General features: G+C 31.6%; 1 long non-coding RNA gene across 1 annotated transcript; it reads left to right on the top strand.

The window, feature by feature from the left end:
- The first annotated feature begins 338 nt into the window (after window positions 1-338).
- Window positions 339-13,593, top strand: LOC141404533 (uncharacterized). Its single transcript, XR_012413047.1, has 3 exons — window positions 339-442; window positions 6,291-6,433; window positions 13,255-13,593. It is a non-coding gene; the product is annotated as an uncharacterized lncRNA (long non-coding RNA).
- The last annotated feature ends 10,835 nt before the right edge of the window (window positions 13,594-24,428 follow it).

Genomic DNA, 24,428 nt, shown 5'->3' with positions numbered 1-24,428 from the left:
TGTTTCTAGCAGCGTCTCAAATTAGTGTATTGAGGAATATTAAACAAAAACACTAGCATATAATAGTAAAACAAGCTAACGGTTCTACGGTGAACAAATTTAAACGATGTGTGTGAAACTTTTAAAATAGTTTCTGGACTTAAAATGACAATACTTTCTGGAATCTTCAGAAATTTGATCAATGTAATACCGTTAGCGTCTTTTTTTCTATTATATGTTTGTGTGCTAGAGGAAGATCAATATAGTCCTTTTTATTTGATTTTTCACCATATACTCCATTGTCGTTAGCAATACTCTTTCATTTAATAATATTTGATTAATTGAATTTATTTTTACAGCAATTCCACAACTTAAACAATTTCAATCATTCGTCGTTGTCAACCTTTATCGAAGTGTACGTGAGCAGGTTCGTCCGTGATTTTCCTGTGTGCAATTAAAATCTGTAAGTATTTAACCCACAGTTTTTTCATACATATTTTCCCCAAAAAGACTACAAATTACACTGTGCAACAAAATGCACTTTTTCAAAATTATGGGAAAAACTGAATAGATTATGAAAGTAGACCTAAAAATATGAGACACGTGTATCGGCGTTTTTAATGTTTACATCGAAAAGTAACCAAAGTAGGCGGGGCAAGTTCCGCCCATTTCTAGCTTTTTTTAAAATTCGATTTAAAATATCTTGGAATCTATGCATTTGAGGTATATGGTGCCTTTGGCAACATTATAGGGGAGGATATGGGGAATATATGTGTTAAAAATTGTAACCCTCTTACGGTTCATGAAAGGGGTCTTTTTGTTCCATTTTTCGAAAAATGTTAGAAAACTCCTTTAAAATGTGATCATATCAAAACCAAATGTTCTACAAAATTTTACTACAGGTCGTAGAATACGTCAAAACCCTAAAACTTACCTAAACGCCAGGAATAAGCAAAAAATAAAAGCACGTTTTAGGGTTAAACAGGTCCTTCATTTGAATATATGCATAATTTTCCCACAAAACATAATTTTAGAGAGATAACGTCAAAGGCAAAAATATTCTACGTAAAATTTCTCTGTAAGTCTCCAAAGAAATGAAATTTGTATTTGCATTATTTATCATTAAAATATATGCATCAATTTTGACGAAAAAATACGAAAATATCCCATCATTTTTTGATGAATTTTGTCTTGGACTTTTTTCGAGCTAATGCATGGAAGTAATATGAAACTTGGTTTTAGATGAAAACTGTCAAAAGAAGAAATATTCTACACAAAATGTCACTATGGGTCATAGAATAAAGGCCTCCACTTACCTATCAGTCTGCACGACAGCATTTGTGATAGTATGTGTAAATTTTCGAAAATTTGAGAATGTATGTGTGAGTTTTTCAAGACTGACGAAAATCAAAACTGTTTTGATTTTAAAATGAACCCTATCAGCATGATACAATAACAAGGTAAAATCATCAGCAAAAATTTCAATAGTTGGTAACATAAGATGTCAAAATTTGTAAAGAAAGCGAATTTGTAAAGAAATAGAATTCGATTCGACTTGGCATGCTTATTTTGCAGCGGATTAATTTAAGCAATAAAAACAAACTTTCAAGTTGGAAAATTTGTTTATTTATGATTTTTCGTGTACAACAATTTGTTTTGACACATTATGTTACCATCAGCTGGCTTGATAAGGTTACCTTATTATTGTATCATGCCCATCAGTCTGAGTGAATTGTGTTTATTTTCAAATTGTCAATAAACAATTTTGAAAAACAGAAAGTAATACAAGGCATATTAAAGAAGGTAGAAGTGACAATCATTTGTCTTTTAACTTTTTTTGTAAATTAGGTTTTCATAATTTATTAGGTTCTACTCAAAAAAATTAGATAGTTCGAATTTGCTTCAATAAAATACTTAATTTGAACTTTAACGTCCAATAAAAAAGACCTACAACAGTTCAGAAAGCTTTTTGATTATATTTTGGTTTTAATCTGTTTTATTTTAAAGGATTTTTCAAATATGTCTATCTTTTTCTCCAAAGAATATTTATTGAACTACCCCATTATTCAATATTTTTCTTCGACATTTTATTTTCAATAACAATAATGTTGTTTTTGTAAAATTTTTAGTTGTTGTAATTCATGCAACTACCTTATATAAATATGCCTTCGTAATATTTGTGTTAGACAACAAAAAAACACAAAATTTAATTATTTTTGGAGGAAAAATTCAAGAATTTGTGAATTGACTGATGGTTCTTGCTACACACTTGTCATTCACACACACACGAAGGTGTTCATCGGACTGACGACTCAGACTGATAGGTGAGTGGAGGCCTTAAACCATATACCTAAGAATAATATCTCCTAAGAAAATTACAATGCAAATTTATTATTTATAGGTACAAATTACATGTTTAATTTTTGGTTGTTAATTTTAAATATTTGCACGCTGAGTCAAAATCTCACAAAATATTTCACTTTTCGGAGTTGGTGTCAAAAGGAGAAATATTCTAAATCAAATTTCACTATGAGTCTCTGGACAAAACAAATGTGTAACTATAATATATAACATCTTCAGCAGATCTTGATTTTTATGTATGTTTTAAGGTAATATTTCACGATTATTGTCCAGATTTCCGCTATCCTCGCACACAAACACTATTTTATTGATGAGTTCTCCCAGAAGATGTTGTTTGTTCGTGTTAGACAGATTTGAAATATTTGTAGTGAATATATATTGGAAAATTATGGGCAACCCAGATCGGACCTTGTATAATTACGTATTTAGTATTTTAAACTTAAATTACGTGATCAGAATACGCCATGAGTTCCTTGTATTATATTTGAATATTCGAAGGATATCTATAGCTATGGTCTAGTGAAACTATAGATGAAATTGAGCCTTAGTTCCATGATTTTGGCGTGGTCGTAAAAATTAGCATGAGAGCTGCAACTCCTGTTTTGAAAAAAAATTAATGAATTGACCCTTGAAATCGAAGCAACTAGCCGTATCCTAACCGGATTTGTTATGTTCATCAACAATACATCTATTTGTGTATTTAATTACATGCATTATCTCTTAGCAGGAGTGGCAGCCCTAATGTTAATTTTTACGTCTAATACAAACATTTCAAAATCTGTCTAACGTGAACAAACAACATCTTCTGGGAGAACTCATGATGAAAAACTATCAATAAAACAGTGTTTGTGTGCGAGGATAGCGGAAATCTGGACAAAAATCGTGAAATATTACTCTAAAACATACATAAAAATCAAGACCTGCTGAAGATGTTATATATTATGGTTACACATATGTTTTGTTCAGAGACTCATAGTGAAATTTGCTTTAGAATATTTGTCCTTTTGACACCAACTCCGAAAAGTAAAGTATTTTGTGAGATTTTGACTCAGCGTGCAAATATTTAAAATTAACAGCCAAAAATTAAACATGTAATTTGTACCTATAAATAATAAATTTGCAATGTAATTTTCTTAGGAGATATTATTCTTAGGTATATGGTTTATTCTATGACTCATAGTGACATTTTGTGTAGAATATTTCTTCTTTTGACAGTTTTCGTCTAAAACCAAGTTTCATATTACTTCCATGCATTAGCTCGAAAAAAGTCCAAGACAAAATTCATCAAAAATATTATGGGATATTTTCGTATTTTTTCGTCAAAATTGATGCATATATTTTAATGATAAATAATGCAAATACAAATTTCATTTCGTTGGAGACTTACAGTGAAATTTTACGTAGAATATTTTTGCCTTTGACGTTATCTCTCTAAAATTATGTTTTGTGGGAGAATTATGCATAAATTCAAATGAAGGACCTGTTTAGCCCTAAAACGTGCTTTTATGTTTTGCTTATTCCTGGCATTTAGTTTAGGGTTTCGACATATAATAATTTAATGGCGAAGAATTTTGTAGAACATTTGGTTTTGATATGATCACATTTTAAGGGAGTTTTCTAACATTTTTCGAAAAAAGGACCAAAGAGACAGACCCCTTTCATGAACCGTACGAGGGTTAAAATTTTTAACAGATATATTCCCCATATCCTCCCCTATAATGTTTTAAATCGAATATTTTAAAAAATAAATGGGCGGAACTTGCCCCGCCTACTTTGGTTACTTTTCGATGTAAACATTAAAAACGCCGATACACGTGTCTCATATTTTTAGGTCTACTTTCACAATCTGCTCAGTTTTCCTTGTCATTTTTTTTGTTGTCGCACTGTGTTATTTTAATTGACTTTTTGTCTTAAATAATATTTCATCTTAAAATGTTTTAGTTATGGAATTCTTATAAAAGATATTTCATAATCAAACATTTTAAGATGACATATCTATATTAATAAAAGAGTAGAGTGACTGATTCACTGACTGACTGATTGATTCATCAACGCCCAGATGAAACGGCTAAAGCTAAAATCTTGAAATTTTGGGTGAGGGTCACTCTTGGTCCGAAGGTGACAGATAAGGCTTGGTTTTTGGAAATTCGTACTAGAACGGTACGAAAAGTACCAAAAGGTACTAAATGTGGTACCATTTGTATTAGGCAAACCCGAAGAGCTAGAATTCTGAAATTTGGAATGAGTGTCACTGATGGAAAGTTAGAAAGGTGTACCAAAGGGTTTTTGGAAATTCGGACTATAAGTGTACGAAAAGTAATAAAAGTTACCAAATTTAGTACCATTTGGTATTATATGAACGGATAGAGCTATAAGCTTGCAATTTGGAATAAAAATAAAGGTTTAGAAGATGTGTTGATATAAGTAGGTGGTTTTGGAAATGTGTACTCTTGTGTACGAATAGTACTAGACGGTACTAAATTTGGTACAATTTGCATTTGGGGCGAACCGGTAGAGCTAGAACTCTGAAATTTGGAATTTCTATTACTCTTGGAGTGTAGGTGTGAGATATGGAAGTAGTTTTCGAAATTCGTACATATGAGTGCGAAAAGTACTAAATAGTACCCAAAGAATTGGAATAGTAAAATTTGGAATTCAGATTACTATTGGAGAGTGGAATGGGGATACATTTAGAAATTCGTTCTTATGGGTACGTATAATGTTAAAAGGTACAAAATTTGGTACAATTTGTATTTCGGTGGTCTGATGTAACTGAAATAGTGAAATTAGGAATTAAAATTACTTTTCGACTGTAGGAGTGAGGTAGTTTTTGCACTTCGTACTTATGGGTACGAAAAGTACTAAATGGTTCCAAATGTGGTACAATTTGTATTTGCATGATCGGATAGAGATGGAATCATGCAATTTCGAATTAGGATTAATGTAGTAGTGTAAGATGGAGGTATTTTGAAAATTCGTACTTTTGGGTAGAAAAAGTACTAAATAGTAGAAAATTTGCTACAATTAAGATTACTGTTGGAGTGTAGGATTGAGATAGATCTTGGAATTTTCGGTTTTGGGAAAGGAAAGTACTATATAATGTACCAAATCTGATAAAATTTGCATTTGAGCGATCGGATAGAGCTGGAATAGTGAAATTTTGAATTAAGTTTACTATTGAAGTGTAGGATTGAAATACATTTAGAAATTCGTACTTGGGTATAAAGAGTATTAAATGGTTCTAAATTTGTCCAATTCGGTTTTCGGTGATCTGGTGCAGCTGCAATTCTGACATTTGGAATTAAAATTACTGTTGGAGTGTAGGATTGAAAATTTTTGGATACGGGTGAGGAAATTACTAAATAGTACCAAACGTGGTTAACTTTAGATTTGAGTGATCGGACAGAACCTGAATAGTAAATTTTGGAATTTAAATTATTATTGGAGTGTGGAATGTGGATACATTTAGAAATACGTTCTTATGGGTACGAAAACAACTAAATGGTACTACATTTGGTACAATTTGGATTTCGGGGATCTGATGTAGCGATAATCATGAAATTTGGAATTAAAATTACTGTTGGAGTGAGGTAGTTTTTGCAATTCGTAGTTATGGGTACGAAAAGTACTAAATGGTACCAAATCTGGTACAATTTGTATTTGTATTCGCTTTCCGCATACGAAGTAGCGGGCATTTTGATAGTGCTGTTATAAAGAATATTTCATCTTAAAATGTTTGTTTTAGTTATGCGTTCGAAAAAACAAAGTACATGTATTTCAAATTTGAATACATCTATTTTGTTATTATATTTTAAGACGCACACGCAACAAGCAATGTATTAGGGTACCCAGTAATAGTGAACCTACCACCAAAATTAAATTTTATGTCCTTTGTGTGAAATATCAGAAATATGTTTTTGTCTGATTAATAATATTCACAATTTTTTCAGCACTACAATGTTTTCGTTAGTCACATTTTACGACGACGAATTTTATGTGGTTAACTCAAAAACCATAAAAAAAATCAATGGCGGGGAATGTGTTGTAAAATTCCGAGGTTGCACGTATACAGCAGAATTGATAACAACTAATGGTAAGTTCACTTCAAATTGTCTTTGAATTTAAGATTTGGTTCTACATATTCAAATTCGTTACCGATTATATATTAGTGTATATATTTTAGGGTAACCTAACATTTTTTATAATGAATTTCGATATGATAGATCAGAAATAACATGCTTTTATGTCAGTTACAGAAACTATCATACGAAACTTTCCCATTATTTTGGCGTTTAAAGTAATTTTATGAAATTACTGTATTGGGGAATTCGACCTATGAACGACAAAATAATGGGAAAGTTTCGTATGATAGTTGCTGTGTCTGACATAAGAGATGTATAACAGCAAATAAAGTAAGGTGAGTGCCAAAAATATTCAAGTTTTTCATTGTCAATTGGTTTAATAAGAAAAGTTGTGGACAGCTTTTCTAAACAAAATCGTGAAAACCTAAAAAAGTCTAAAAATGTGAACTTTGACCGCGATTTTTTTGAAAATCCCTTCGGCGTTTTTTTTTTTTGTATTTTTTCTCATCTAAGAACATTGAAATTTCAGAATTTTGAAATACTTCCCAGGCGTAAGCAACTTCCATTTGAAGTTAATTGAGGCGCACCCTGGTATGTAATAAAAACAGATTCGACTCGATTTGCAAAATCAAAGGGTTGGCATGGTTTAATAAGAAAGGTTAGCTACAGCTTTCTATAAATTCAAGTTTTTTCTTTCAACTGTTCCTAAAACGTCAAAACAATATACACAATCTGTGTATGCTGTTTGAATAATATGCCAAATAATTTTAAAAACAATCGAATTCAATGATTTTTTAAATTGATTTTAGAACATTGGTTTCTCTTATGCCACACACAGAAACTTTCATAAAATTACTTTAATATGGAACTCGATCTATGAACGCCAAAATAATGTGAAAGTTTCGTATGAAAGTTTCTGTTTGTGGCATAAAGTATGGAAGAAATTTGTCAGGTTTGCATTGATACAAACATTTTATCATATCCACAACTCGATTATGGAACACGTTGACACTTCATTCATTTTTCGCGTTTTTTTATAAAATGCTCAAAAACTGTATTGGAAACAAACCCACTTGTTGCTTTTGTGTTTACTAATTTTTACGTTTTAATAATTAAGGAAAAACAAGGGTTCTATATTTTGTTTTCATTATAACACTGTACAACACTAAAAAAAATTACAAGATAATTCGACCAGATTATGAAAAAGGACCGAAAAAAGAAGACACGTGTATCGGCGTTTTGAAAGTTTACGTCGGGAAGTAACCTAAATAGGTGTGGCAATTTCCGCCCATTTCTACAGGTTTTGAAATATTCGACATCAGATTTCGTGGAATCCTTGCATTTTAGGTATAAAGTGCCTTTGGCAATATTACTGACAACAATACGGGGTATCTTTTTGTGAAAAAAATTAACCCTCATGCGAGTCACCAAAGGGGTCTTTTTGGTCAATTTTTTCAGAAACGTTTAAAACCTCCTTTAAAATGTGTTCGTATCAAATCAAAGTATTCTACAAAATTATTTGCCATAAAATTTTACTATAGGTCCTCGAATACACCAAAACTCTAAATCGTACTTAAACGCCAGGAATCTGCCAAAAGTAAAATCACGTTTTAGGGTTAATGTTGTACTTAAGCTGAGTTTATTAAGTTTTGTCCCACAAAACTTCATTCTAGATAGAAGACGTCAAAGACAAAAATATTCTCCATCAAATTTCAATATAAGTCGCCAAATAAATGAAATATGTATTTGCAATATATATCAAGAAAACATATACATCAAGTTTGCCAACAAAACACACAAATATTTTTGAATAAATTTGTGTTGTTCTTTTTTCGAGTTGATGCATGAAAGTAACATAAAATTTAGTTCTAGACGAAAAATGCTAAAAGAAGAAATATTCTACACAAAATTTCATTCTAAGTCCCAGAACAAACTGGATATCTAAGTAAAACACTTCGTTAAGTAAATGACGTTACAACTTTAGATATTATAGGCAGAACTTATTTGTTAAACTTTTAGACTCTAAATTAAAATGTATTCCATACAGAGTAAAAATCTCCTTAAATACTTCACTTTTTGGGGATTTTGTCAAAAGAAGAAATGTTCCAAATCAAATTTCATCATGAGTCTCTTACAAAAAGTAATATGTAAATATAATATTTTACATCTCCAGAAGCTGTCGCTTTTTATATATGATTTAAGACCATATTCTACCGTTTTTATTCAAATTTACGTTATCTGCGGCCACAAAATATATTTTATTGAAGGTTTTTGATAATAAATTCTTTCATAATATTATAAGTGCTCGATCCAAACTGTTTATACCCTACACCACTATGTGGGGAGGGTATTATAAGTTGGTTTTGGCCAAAAAGTTTGTAACGCATCGAAATAATGGTCGTAGACCCATACTTATATATATCAAAATGAATGTCTCGACGAGCTGAGACGATCTGGCTATGTGTGTCCGTCCGTCCGTCCGTCCGTCTGTCCGTCTGTCCATCTAAACCTTGTAATCACGCTACAGGCCGCAATTTTGATCGGATCGTCACGAAATTTTGGATGTTGATGGGGGTCCCGGAGGGGAAGAAGCCTATTGATTTTGGTGATGGTCGGATAATATTTAGGGGTCGGAAAGGGCAAAAAACTTAGGTGGATAAAAAGACAACGTTTTTTTCCAAAGCCAATATCTCAGCTTCTGTATAGGGTATACCAAAAGCAAAACCTGACAATGAAAGCAGAAAATATCAACTTTCTAATGATGTAAAGTAGGTGCTCGTAGGTGATCAAACAACGAAGATATCGCAATAGTAGCAAATAAAACCCCAATTTTCATTTTTGCGATTTTAATTATATTGACAAATATCACAGCTTTGGTTGCAAACTTTCCAAAAGCAAAGCCTGACTATGAAAGTAGAAGATCCCTTCTTTACAATGATGCAAACTAGGTCGGCGTAGGTAACCAAATAACGGAGATATCGCAATAGTCGGTAATACATCCCATTTTTCTAGTTTTTGGAAATCACGCTACAGGTCGCAATATTGATCGGATCGTCAGGAAAATTTCAGGGTTAATGGGGGTCTCACAGGTGAAGAAGCATATTGATTTTGGTGATGGTCCGATAATATTTAGGGGTCGGAATGGGCAAACACTTATTTAAAGTAAAGTAAACATTTTATTTCAAAGCCAATATCTCTGTTTCTTCACGAGGTATATCAAAAGCAAAACCTGGAAAGGAAAGTAGAAAATATCACCTTTACAACGGTGTAAAGCAGGTTGTCGTAGGTGGTCAAATAGCAGAGATATGGCAATAGTCGATTATGCATCCCATTTCCGATTTTTTGTAATCACGCTACAGGTCGCAATTTTAATCGGATCGTCACGAATTTTTTGGGAGTTGATGCGGGTCCCGCATAGGAAGAAGCCTATTGATTTTGGTGATAGCCGGATAATATTTAGGGGTCGGAATGGGGAAAAACTCATTTGGAGACAAATTCAAAGTTTTATTCTTTGTGAATATATTGGCTTCTAGTAGGGGTATTCCAACGACAAAGCCTGTTAATGGAAGAAGAAAATATTACCTTTACATTGGTGTAAAGCAGGTTGGTGATGGTGGTCAAACAAGGGAGATACCACAATAGTCGGTAATGCATCCAATTTTTCCATTTTTTTTTTTGCAACCAAGCTACAGGTCGTAATTTTGATCGGATGGTCACGAAATTTTGGTTGCTTATGGGGATCCCAGAGACAAAGAGGTATATTATTTTTGGTGGTAGTCGGTTTATATTCCCTAAAAGAAATGTTTACCAGTGAAAAGCTTATGCACAGGTGTAGTGGTGTAGGGTATCACATGGTCGGCCCCGTCCCGACTATAACCTTTGCTCACTTGTTTTGAAATATCTATGGTGAATATATATAGGGTAAATATGGATATTCAAGATCGGACTTTGGAAAATTACGTATTTTAGTACCATAAACTAAAATAACATCATCAGGATAAGTCATAGGTTCCTGATATTGTATGTGAAAATGCTGGGATAGTCTACGGCTATTGTCCAGTGAATATATATCTGACATACGAGCCCTAACATTCATGGTTTTGGCATGGACCTAAATACTATAATGATGGCACCTACTCCTGCTCTGATAAAATTGACTGAGTGAAAGAGACTCATGATGAAATTTGATTTGGAACATTTCTTCTTTTGACACAATCCCCAAAAAGTGAAGTATTTTAGGAGATTTTTACTCTGTATGGAATACATTTTAATTTAGAGTCTAAAAGTTTAACAAATAAGTTATGCCTATAATATCTAAAGTTGTAACGTCATTTACTTAACGAAGTGTTTTACTTAGATATCCAGTTTGTTCTGGGACTTAGAATGAAATTTTGTGTAGAATATTTCTTCTTTTAGCATCTTTCGTCTAGAACTAAATTTTATGTTACTTTCATGCATCAACTCGAAAAAAGAACAAAACAAATTTATTCAAAAAATATTTGGGTGTTTTGTTGGCAAACTTGATGTATATGTTTTCTTGATATTTATTGCAAATACATATTTCATTTATTTGGCGACTTATATTGAAATTTGATGGAGAACATTTTTGTCTTTGACGTCTTCTATCTAGAATGAAGTTTTATGGGACAAAACTTAATAAACTCAGCTAAAGTACAACATTAACCCTAAAACGTGATTTTACTTTTGGCAGATTCCTGGCGTTTAAGTACGATTTAGAGTTTTGGTGTATTCGGGGACCTATATGACAAATAATTTTGTAGAATATTTTGATTTGATACGAACACATTTTAAAGGAGTTTTTAAACGTTTCTGAAAAAATGGACCAAAAAGACCCCTTTGGTGACTCGCATGAGGGTTAATTTTTTTCATAAAAAGATACCCCGTATTGTTGTCAGTAATATTGCCAAAGACACTTTATACCTAAAATGCAAGGATTCCACGAAATCTGATGTCGAATATTTCAAAACCTGTAGAAACGGGCGGAACTTGCCACGCTTATTTAGGTTACCTCCCGACGTAAACTTTCAAAACGCCGATACACGGGTATTCTTTTTTTTGGTCCTCTTTCATAATCTGTGCGGGGTTTCTTGTAATTTTAAAAAAAGTTTGATTTTGTTGTACAGTGTAATCTACCACTTTACTTATACCATGTGGGTTGGCTTTGATAAATATATGGGGATTTCTAATCAGAAAATGTTTCCTTTATTTTTGGATGTGGTGTTCATCAGCAAAACTTTTTAGTATACATTTGGTCCTTTTTTGAAAATCATTGGCTTTGATAAATATACAATTCCTTCGCGAACTCTTAAATACTTTCGATATATGATTTTCCTCATATATGACCAATTTGGTCAATGTCAAACTCATAACTTCTAAGGCAGCGCAAAAAGCTTATGCCATGAAGAAAAAATTCAATTCACGGCAAAATATCCGTATTGTATAAAAACACATTTGCATTTGAAAAAAAAGTTCTATGACAGAAGCCGTCCGGCAGACGATATGTCTGAAGAGGTGCTAAACTACCAGCGAAACCGGTCACATAATTTGGGGGCTGTGTTGATTCGCGTCCCAGGCTTTCCTTTGTCTCACAAAACGAAAAAAATAATAAAAATCTTTAAATGATCTTCGCCCTAAAAGACAAAATTTCAAAAAAGCAAAAAGTTGAGTTTTCTATAAAAAAAATGAAACATTCGATCATGGATTGGATCATGGATTGAGAAAAAATTTTCGCATTTTTCGAGATACTAATTATAATTATTTCGAGCAAAAGTTAGAAGAAAAACTTTATTTTGCTTTTTCAAAATAGTCAGGCCTAATCCCATAGTCGCTGTTTAAATAAAAACGGCAACAGTCATAAAAATTTTATAAAAACGTACTCATTATATTGAGAAATATTGTTAATTTCTGGCTTCCTAAATGATATATGATTCCTGAAGTTCCATAACTTTAGTGAACATGTTTTAAGTTTTCGCGGAAATTAGGAAAGAATTAAAAAAAATATTTCGTCTTAACAAAATTTTATTTGTTTAAGTATCTCACAAATATATAAACAAATATTCGCGCCGTTGTGATTATTTGTAACCTTAACCCTCCGTCATGCACATGTATCTGGCCAGATATTTTACGAATTCAACTGCGATTTAAATATATTTCTGATTTAGCTAGGGGCTTGAGTCCCCAGGTACCCTCTACAAATATTGTAAGGTATCGTTTTATGAAAAAACACTTTAAAAAAACAACAACAATCTAAATTTATGTAGAGTTTTTCATCTATACATCGTATACGTAGCGCATGTATCTGACCAGATACACACACATTTTGCTCCAATCCGGTATGCCTACAACATTCGAAATCAGATTATACATGTTTTAGGTGCTTACCTGAAGCTTTGTGAGACTTTTTTAATCAAGAACTAATTAAAACTTACTTTATAACTACTAAATTTAATTGAAATGAACTTTATACCAATTCTTGTTATTTTTTTGACATTACGAGTAAACACAAAAATACAATATTTCTTGTTTTATTTCTCATTTTTTTACACGGGTTAAGCATGTACTAAGAACAAAAAAAGTGAAAATATATATCTGCCTGGCGTGATAACAATACAAGAATATAATATTATCACTAAAATAGCATATTTTTCGTATAAATTTACTCAAATACATACTGTATCTGGCCAGATACATGCACTACGTACGTGACTATCGGAACATGTGCATGACGGAGGGTTGAAACCAATATTTTTGACACTCACTGTATGTTTGTATGAGAATATTGATACAAAAATAACGAAATTCCTTTCTCTAGATGATAAAACAGAACTCCTTGAGTTAAAAAAAAGGAAAAAAGTACAACTTGACTCAACGTTTATCGACCAACATCTTAACTGTGAGTCAAATATATATCAAACAAGTTCAACAAGTTTGCCTGAAACTGCAGAAAAATCATATAATATCAATATTCCAGGAGAAAAAGATGTAGCAAACAAAAATGATAACATTTTAAAACCTACAAAAGATGCTCCGGACTCTAAAGATATAATTACTAAAAATACTTCATCGTCAAAAAATCTTGAACGTTTAAAAAACATTTACCACATCCCTCCAGAAAAAACGGAACAAACCACCACGGATACAATAAGTAGTGTCATTTGTCCCCCAGAAAGTTCTTGCAATGATGATGAATTTATGGATTAATCTTTTGCTTTCAACATAACTTCTGCTATAAAACAAGGACGAGTTAAAAATTCCACAGTCTTGCAACATTCAAATAAAAAGCACCAGCCTCCAGATAACTTTAATTCCCTAAATAATAGTCAATATCAATCATCTCTAGGAGAATCGCAACAAGCAGTAACAGATGTTATAACTAGAAGTACAATTCATCCACCTGCAGATCTTCACAACACATCGGAGCCATCGTTGGACACGCTATTAAATAATAACAGCAGTGATGAATCCTCAAGTGACGAATATTCCCCCAGCGAAAATGATGATACTAACTCTTTGAGTAAAGATACAAAAAATACCTTTATAAATTCGACGGACGTACAAAACACTTTGACTTCCACTCAAACAAACAACAATGAGACATCTGTATCTGAATATCGGCCTGATGATACATTCTTGCAAGATGAAAGTGAAAACATAAGATCCACTATAGAACCAAACGGTGACCCTTTACAAGTAGACTTACTAAGTGTTCCATCATCATCGCAAACACGTAAAAAAAACTTTGCATGTATTGTAAAACCTTACAAACAAAAATTTCTAGACATTTGTTTCTTAAACATCATAACGAGACTCTAGTAAGACAGGCAATGGCTCTTCCCAAAATGAGCAAAGAAAGATTGAAAATATTGGAAAATATCCGGAAACAAGGCGATTTTATTCATAACACGAACAAGGACCTTAACACTGGCGTGTTAATAGTAACGAGAAGACAGCAGAAACACTCAAAGCTAAATCCTGATGATTACGTTTGTTGTCCAAAATGCAAGGGGTTCTACACACGATTCACATCAAGAGTGCACATTAGCAAATGTCTCGGGAAAAGCAATTCTAGAACAAATTTGATTGAAGGGCGAAAACTAACACAATACTTACACCGTGTGGCAAACCCTATAATGAAGAATAGTATCTTTCCGGTTCTTAGAAATGATGAGGTAACAAAGGCAATACGTTTCGACGAATTGATAATCCGATTTGGTAACAGACTGTCAGAGAAACTTACGCAATCTCACCATCACGACCAAATCCGCGCAAACATGCGACTTTTGGGAAGATTCAAATTAGAATTCATAAAATTGGCGCCGGAGGTCACTGAATTGAAGGGTATTTTCAAACCTAGCTTATTTGAAAAAGCAACTGAGGCTTTGCGAAACACAGCAAAATTTACATTTGAAAAGGGTTTGCCACGCCAGCTGTTGCCACCACGTTGTCCTCCCTAATTAAGAAATGCGCACGAATCCAACGGAATGAATTCATTAAATGTGAAAATGAAGAGATGCAAAAACCCCTAGAAAAATTTTTACATCTTTGGGTAGAGGAATCGAATATAAACATCAACCGCAAAGCTCTGGAGGATCAAGAGAATAAAAAAAAAAGAACAAAGAGTGACCAATTGCCCAGTAAAGAAGACATTAAACTTCTAGTCGACTATTTAAAAACTAAAATGATTGCATGTATAGCTAATTTATCTTCTGGCTTTAAATTGGATACTTGGAAAAAACTTATGGACTATACATTATGTTTTATACAAGTGTTTAATAGAAGAGGAGCAGGTGAAATTGAAAGAATTGAAGTAGATAATTTCAAAGCAAAAGAGAAAATTACTGATAGCTTGAATGCTGGTCTTTTGGAAAATGTATCAGAACAGTCGGTAGATTTTGCAAAGTAATTTGTGCGAGTCAACATGCGGGGCAAGAAGGGAAGAACTGTCAGCGTCTTACTTGATCCACTTTGCATAAAATCGATTGAACTTATTATTAAATTCAGAGAAACTGCTGAAATTTCCTCGGACAACCCCTACATATTCAGTGTGCCAGGCCGGATATAGCCAAACAGTATTCTAGAGCTTGTCCTTTACTCCGTAAATTCGATAGAGAATCTGGAGTTAAAAACCCCGATACGATAACTGGCACAAAACTGCGCAAGCATATTGCAACATATACCGCATTGTTGAACGTTGAAGAGTCAACCGTTGATAGGCTGGCTAACTTTTTGGGGCATCACAAAGACATCCACAAGAACATATACAGGGTTGCGGTACCCGTTGCGGAAATTACTACAGTTTCAAAGCTTCTGTTATCAGCTTGTGGATCCAAGAAAAAACACCGTAACGTAAACAAAGAAGCAGGTACTTCGGATAACATCAATATAATCAATGAAATGGGTACTTCTGATGACATCAATGTAAGCAATGAAGCGGGTACTTCTAGTGGCCAAAACATAAATATAAAATCAGCTACTTCTAAAATCGCCTTAAGCGACGAATCGGATACTTCTAGCATATTGCATATGGAAGACGATTCTGCAAAAACTGATATGGTTCAAGCAAAGAAAAAGAAGCGTAGTAGCAGTAAGTAAAATGCTCTAGAATGGTAGAATATAAACAATAGTACTTTAGCAAAGATGGTAGTATAGAAGCAATATTACTTTAGCATAACAGCGGTATAAAATTAAAAATTTGTAATTATACCAACTGTTTTCTATATTACAGGATCTCCTAGTGGTAAAACAAAACGCAACAGATGGAGTCTAGAAGAAATTGAGGCAGTAAATACTACTTTCGGCGATATTTATTCATTGGCATGTTTACCTTCGCTAGCAAGTTGCAATGAAGCTATAGAAAACAACAGCGTTCTAGGCGAAAGAACTGGACGACAATTAAAGACATGGATAGACAACCAGCGTAGAAAGTTCAACCGAGAAAAAGTCGACAAGTAAACAATTATGTCCAAAAATAATTAAATGTTGTGTATCAGGTATGAGATGGAAACCATTTCGATTCGATTTGCCATAAATCGAAATCATATATCTTAAACGTGACTTATTGTTTTATTGAAATTATGATTGAATTTAAAAAACATTGTCTAAGAGCGGCATTTTGAGACAAAATATGAAATAAATAATATTTCGATTTAACAAATAGATTCAAATTGGTTTCCGTCACATATCCGTATATGAGTGTTTAGTTCGAAATTAACAATTTTTGCAATTTGCATTACATCCTTTAAAATCTGAATTTCCGTACCTGTTTTTTCTTATTTTTTATTTTGACGAGCAAATTAAAATTAAATAATTAATATATATATATGGACAATTTTAACATTCAAATCCATATGCTTCTGTAATGGGATTGTCTGGCTCATTTTTTGGTTACCGACAAATACATGTGTCTTACCCATAGCAATAGAGTGAAAAGTTCACTCATAATTTTAAGTTTTACCGATTTTTGTCGTCAACGAGAAAATGAGTTACAGAATTCCACTACTGATTACATACAGAAAAAAAATCAAATTTATAATGTAATAATTAAAAACAAATTATTTCTTAATATTATAATACTTAATACAGATAAGACTAATGCTACTATATTATTATCAAAAATACTATAAGTTACAAAGCAAGACTGAGATGAGACTATAATATTGTATAACAAATTGATTTAAAATTCACTTTTAATTTACAGTACAAATTTTACAAATTTTAAATCGTAAGAGGCTAAAACTGTTTGTACTCAAACTCAAATAGTAAAGAAATATTTTCAAATAGCAAGCTATAAAAAGCCAAAGAAACTTTTTCTAAAATATTCTTTGAAGAAATGAGTAATACAATTACATAAAACTGTAGAACAGTTTTAAATTAAAAAAAGGCTACAACTTTTAGTAAAGAAAAAACTATTAGCAAAGAAAACACTATTAGTAAAGAAAAAACATTTTCAATTATTTAGCATAAGTCAAAGACAAACAAATGTATAATAAGATTACATACAAATGACTGCTAAATACAGTATGTCGCAAAAGTTAGTATACAGTGTTGAAACCAAAATGTTTAGGGATTAAAAAAACTCTATAACTTACTGAAATCAGGAAACAATTACTTTTATTTGATAGTCACGAAGGCAGTCTTCGGTGATAACAATGAAAAGTGTGTAATATTTGCTTACACAAGAAAATGCATGATTCGAATCCCGAATAACTGATTTATATCCTCTTAATGATCTTATATACAGATTTAGTTGTATATCGTTCAAAAATATCAAGAATTGTTACACAGTCCACAAGGATTTTTCGGTGTATATTTATTTGCGATATAAATTTTGGCATTCGACCAATGGATTTTCTTATGTATGCAAATCTCACACTTTCATTGTTATCACCGAAGACTACATTCGTATCTATCAAATAAAAGTATTTGTTTCTCGATTCCAATAAGCTATAGTGCTTTCTATCCTAAATACATTTTGGTTTCAACGCTGTATACTAACTTTTGCGACGGACTGTATTATATAGATATACAAAAATAGGGGTTATAATTTCCTTTGCATAAAATTTTATATAAACACATACATATATATATAAAACATATATAACATTAAAAGCAAACAAATTAAAACATGCTAAAATATCAACTGAAAAAGTATTTCATGTTATTATATTACTATATATGTAATCTTTTTAAAACTTTTTTTTAAAACCAGAAACGCTTAAATTCGAATCACTTAATTTGAGTTTTTATATTTGTATTTCGAATTGTAATACTGCACTGTACTTTAAATTTTTGGAAAGTGAAGAATCCCCAAAAAATAACAACTGCAATTAGTTTGAATATTAAATAAGACTTTTTAATTATAATTTTAACCAGAACATTTCGAATTATTTAATTTGAATTTTTATGTTTGTAATCCGAAATGTAATACTGTATTGTACTTTAATTTTTTTCTACATATACTGCTCTGGTTGGAAAGTGAAAAATTCCCAAAAAATAACAATTGAAATTAGTTTGATACATATTAAATAAACCCAAAATTGTAGAACAGTTTTAAATTAAAAAATTCATTATAAATTCAGATATTTTATTTCAGACATTATATTTGGAATTCAGATGTTTTATTTGAAATTCAGATATTATATTTAAAATTCGGAACTCGTCAATATAAATTCAGAAATTCCATTTTTAATTCAGATAATACATTTTAATTTCAGAAAATGTCAATTGAAATTCAGACATTCCATTCAGACATTCAGAATTTCCACTTCAAATTCAGAACATGCCAATTGAAATTCAGAATTTTCTTTTGAAATTCAAATATTCCATTTGATATTCAGATATTCCACTTGAAATTCAGAATATTTCAATTGAAATTCACAAAAATTCATTTATAATTCAGAATATTTCTAAAGATTTAAAATTCACTTCATATACATCATTTAAATTACCACAATGAAAAATGAATTGAAGATAACCCACGTATTACATTAAAAAAATATTTAATACCTCTCAAAGGTATGTGGAAAAACTTTTTTCTTGCCACACATGCAAATTCCCCCAACACGTACAGAGGTCGAAATTGTGCATATTACCGGTTTGAATTACATTTGAATTACGATTTGAATTACATTTGTGTAATTATTTTATATCGCTCGCATGTTTATTTAAAATATACTTCATAACATTACAAATAGGATCCCAGAACAAGTTTATTTTCTTAATTTTAATTGAAAAATTATCAATTTCAACTGAAATATTCTAAATATTAAATGTAATTTCTGAATAACAACTAAAAAATCCGGAATTCAAATGGAATATTCTGAAATTCAAATGGAATATCTGAGTTTCAAATAAAAATTCCGAATTTCAATTGATTTTTTCTGAATTTCAATTGGCATGTTCTGAATTTGAAGTGGACATTCTGAATTTCAAATGGAATGTCTGAATTTCAAATTGACATTTTCTGAAATTAAAATGAATTATCTGAATTTAAAGTGAAATATCTGAATTAAAAATAAAAGATCTGAATTTTAAATAAAATGTCTGAATTACAACTGGTATTATCTGAATTACAACTGGTATTATCTGAATTACTGTTGAAAATGGTGTAAAACTTTTTGAAAACTATTAGTAAAGAAAAAACATTTTCAATTATCTAGCTATAAGTCAAAGACATCTGTTCAAAAAATAATTAATACAAATCTTTTAAACAAATGTATAATAAGATTACATACAAATGACTGCTATATGCAATCTGTCGCAAAAGTTAGCATACTTTTGCGTTATACAAAAAAGAGTTTTTTTTTTAATTTTCCTTTGCATATAATTTTACATAAACACATACATATTTACATGAAACATATATATTTAGAACATTAAAAGCTAACAAAAAAAAAATTCATGTTATTACTAAATATGTAATCTTTTTAAAACTTTTTTAAATAATAATTTTAAATTTTAACAAGAAACACTTCAATTCGAATGATTTAATTTGAATTTTTATTTTTTATTTTTATTATTTTTTTCTACATATACTGCTCTGGGTGGAAAGTGAAAAATTCCCAAAAAATAACAACTGAAATTAGTTTGAATACATACTAAGTAAACCCAGACACACCCAAATTTCATATTTTACAAAGATTGTTTTTTTCTTCTATCAGTTAATTTAATTAAAGGACAAGTTCCACTTAATCCTACTCGAAATACTAATGATATTTAACTGCAATTATAAGTGTTCCTAGTCTTTCGTACTGTGAGTGCCTTTAATATGCACATTTAAACACGTTTAATAATAAGTATATATGTGAAATTTAATCATTACATATTAAAATTCAGTACATATTAAAATAAACTAAATTGATTTGAAATACAATTATTTTTCATTTGTAACACATAGAAATATTCGTCGAAAACTCTATAGAGTATACATATGGGATTTCTGAGTGAAATCGGACACTTTTCCACTTTTCCGTGCATTAAAAATTATGGACCGATTGTCACGAAATTTAGTATGGAGGTCGGGTTTGGACCAGAATAGAACTGATTAGTTTTTGGCGATGATCGTGAAATGTTAAAGGGATGAAATGGACCAAAAACAAAATTTTTGCTCGATTTTGTAGCCGCTCTGTATGTTGCAATAATAGTCCGATCGGCGCAAAATTTGCACATAGTTTTGGTTTATGATGAAGAAGTAGCGTGCAAGCCAACGGTAAGATCAGATAATATTTAGCGGGTTAAATTTAACTTTTGTGTGAAAATTGGTAAAATTTTTAATGTTCATCTTATAACTTTATCCCGAGAAGACGCGTTTCACCAATGTATTCTATATATGAAAGAACAACTCCTGACCCTCCTATTGATGCTAATTACGTTGACGTCCGTGGTCATATAACTGAGTTATGGACTAATATATACATAGATACCATAGTTTTAATTGCTTTTATTGTAATAATAATCAATCTAAAGGTCGCAGTTATACTTCAACACTATCAAAACTGTCTAGGAGGTAATAGTTTTAGGTCAAGTATGGCTCCTATAATTTTGAAAGATGGTCGAATAGTATTTGGAGGGTGAAATCGACCATACTTTTTGTGTGAAGAATGCGAACATTTAACTTTTGATCCATATTTTAATTTATGTAGCATATATGTACATATATATATGAAAAATAATTCTTGACCGATGAAAATTCCTATAACTCAGCGATTAAACTATGGAACAACTACCTACTATATAAGTGAGTTTTTATTATTTTTTAATTTGTGTGTAAACAACTAAACTTTTTTCCATCTTACAAAAATGTCTATGTCATGCTAGAAAACTTTTTGATGTTGGTTAGACATATTATACATTTCTTGTATTTGATAATTTATTAAAATATTACAGCCATTGAAAAGAAATGCAGCGGAAAGCGATTTCCCAAGGTTGGTGGTATAGGGTATCACATGGTCGGCTCCGTCCGACTATAGTGTTTTCTTACTTGTTACAGGCATACCTAACTAACGACTGGGCGTTCACAAATATCCACCAACATAACACAAAAACGCTCTCAGGGCATCCGTATTACCCAATTACGTTATAACCGAAATCACATTTAAAATACTAAACCCGCGACAGAAGCTTATTTAAATGTTATTATTCCTATGAACAAATAATTTTCCGTTGGCGTTTTTTTTTTATTGTTGGACTGCAGAATTTTACATCTTTGTGTTTATTTCAGCTTTAGTCCATATTTTGTTGTATTCAAGTATTTGAATAACAACAAAATGTTTTACAGTGGATATGAAATTGATTAGTTGCGGGCGGAGGGTAGGAAATACTATAGTTTCAGTTGTCACCAAACAACTTCATCAGTTCCCTTTTCCGCCGACTCTGTATCAATAAACAGGTCAATAAGCCCATCCAGCAAATTAAACAAAATGAGAAATTTGCTATATGGCCCTAAAACTGATTACCCTACAAATTGAGTCGAACTACCCTCCGCCCGCAACTAATCAATTTCATATCCACTGTAAAACATTTTGTTGTTATTCAAATACTTGAATACAACAAAATATGGACTAAAGCTGAAATAAACACAAAGATGCAAATAATTTTCCTTTTATAATAAATTCTATTTCATATGTTGTTGGTCTTTAGTTTTCAAAATACAAACACACATACAAAACATTTTATACGTTCTGTCAAAGTTGAAGTTGTTCAACTGTCGTTTTCGTACGCTCTCCGTAGTTCGGTAGTATTCATAAGAATGCATGTGTTCTACTTTTTTTCACCACACACGCTTTGGTTATACGAGCGTTATTAGGTATGGGTGTTATTTATGAATTTATTTTAAACATTTTAAAAACTTTCAGTAGTTGATCTTGAAAATTTTTTATCATAACACGTGTATCGGCGTTTTTAAAGTTTACGTCGGGAAGATCCGCCTATTTCTAGTTTTTTTTCGAAATATTCGAGTTGCGATATCTTGAAATCCGTGCATTTGAGGTATATAATGTCTTCGTAGTAAAACGAGGAATATTTCTATTGAAAATATTAACGCTCATACGGTTCATGGAATGGACCTTTTTGGTCCTTTTTTCAAAAATCGTGTAAAAACTCATTTTAATTGTGATCGTATCAGATCAAAAAATTCTAAAAAATTATTCACCATGAAGTTTTACTATAGGTCCCAGAACACACCAAAACCCTAAAACTTACCTAATAGCCAGGAATCGGTAAAAACGGGAAAGACCTTTTAGGATTAAAGGCATACTTCGTCTGAGTTTATAGGAAATTGACCCACAAAACATAATATGCTGGCAAAGCCACTATGTCACCATAGGTTGCCACAGAAAGAAAATCTCTACATAATATAAGCATAAAATTTCTATGTCAATTATACAGAAAAATCACAACAATATTTCGTATTTATACCCTACACCACTATGTGGGGAGGGTATTATAAGTTGGTTTTGCCCTAAAAGTTTGTAACACATCAAAATAATGGTCGTAGACTTATATATACCAAAATGAATGTCTCGACGAGCTGAGTCGACCTGTGGCTATGTGTGTCCGTCTGTCCATCTAAACTTTGTAATCACGTTGCACGTCGATATTTTGTTCGGATCATAACGAAATTTTGAGGGGTGATGGGTGTACCGGAGGAGAAGAAGCCTATTGATTTTGGTGATGGTCGGATAATTTTCAAATGGACAAAAAACTTTTTTGGGAAAAAAGTAAAGGCTCTATTTTCATGCAAATATCACCGCTGCTATGAGGAATCTTCAAAAAAAAATCATGCTAATGAACATAGGAAACATGACCTTTGCAATGATGCAAAGTAGGTTGGCGTATGTGGTCAAACAGCTGAGATATAACAATACTCACCAATACAATCCAATTTTTCATTTTTGGAATCTGAATTGTAATGACGAATATCACATCTTTGATTGGGGACTTTCCAAAATCAAAGCCTAACCATGAAAGTAGAACATTTCACCTTTACAACGATGCAAAGTGTTTTCTCGAAGGTATTCAAATAACGGAGACATCCCAATAGACGCTAATCAATCCCATTTTTTCAATTTTTTGGATTTTATTTTTAATAACGAATATTATTTTTAATCACGAATATTTGGTGAATATGTATTTGAATAAAAGTGACCAATATTAAAGTAGACCTTATGAGCTTTAAACTGATACCAATCGCATTACCAAAAGTTGTCAAATACTGGAGATATAGACGAAGACGCACATCTATCCCAATTTCCATCTGTTCATCTAAACCCTGTAATCACTCTGCAGGTTGCTATTTTGATCGGATCGTAACGAAATTTTGGGGGTTGAAGGGAGTCCTAGAAAGGAAAAGCCTATTGATTATGGTGATGATCGGATACTATTCAAGGGTCGAAATAGACCAAAAACGTATATGCAGGAAAATTTAACGTTTTTTATATGCAAATATCTCCACTTCTAGCAGGGATATTCCAAAACAAAAGCAAGCAGACATTACAATATTCACTAATCGAACTCAATATTAATTTTTTTTGATACGAATTGTAATGACGGATATCACAGCTCTGATTGGGAGCATTTCCACAATGGTGACCAGTTTTAAAGAATATATTCTGAGCTTTGAATTGATGAGATATAGTGATTCATTAGTGGTAGTTATCCGTGAAAACTTTTTAGACGAAGAAGTGGTGTAGGGCATTACATGGTCGGCCCGTCCGACTATAGCGTTTTCTTACTTGTTATATATTTGTTTACTTAAGATTACATATGTTAGTGGATAGTGGGGAATATGATGAAATGTCTTAGCTGCACAGTTGTTCTTTTCTTACATTCAGACTTCTGGAATGTAGAGTCCAGCAGACCCATCCACTAATTCACGAATATAAATTTTTAAATATTTGTTTATTAATTTTCACATCAAAAAGTAACTACCAACAAAATGCCGCAAAAAAAAGACATATCGGAAGCTCCCAACAATGCTCCAGTTTACAA

This window comes from Musca autumnalis, unplaced genomic scaffold, assembly GCF_047663935.1.
Source record: "Musca autumnalis isolate F117 unplaced genomic scaffold, ASM4766393v1 scaffold_41, whole genome shotgun sequence".
NCBI classification, from domain to species: Eukaryota; Metazoa; Arthropoda; class Insecta; order Diptera; family Muscidae; genus Musca; species Musca autumnalis.
Note: the sequence above shows the minus strand (reverse complement) of the source record. Positions and strands in the feature narration are given on the sequence as shown.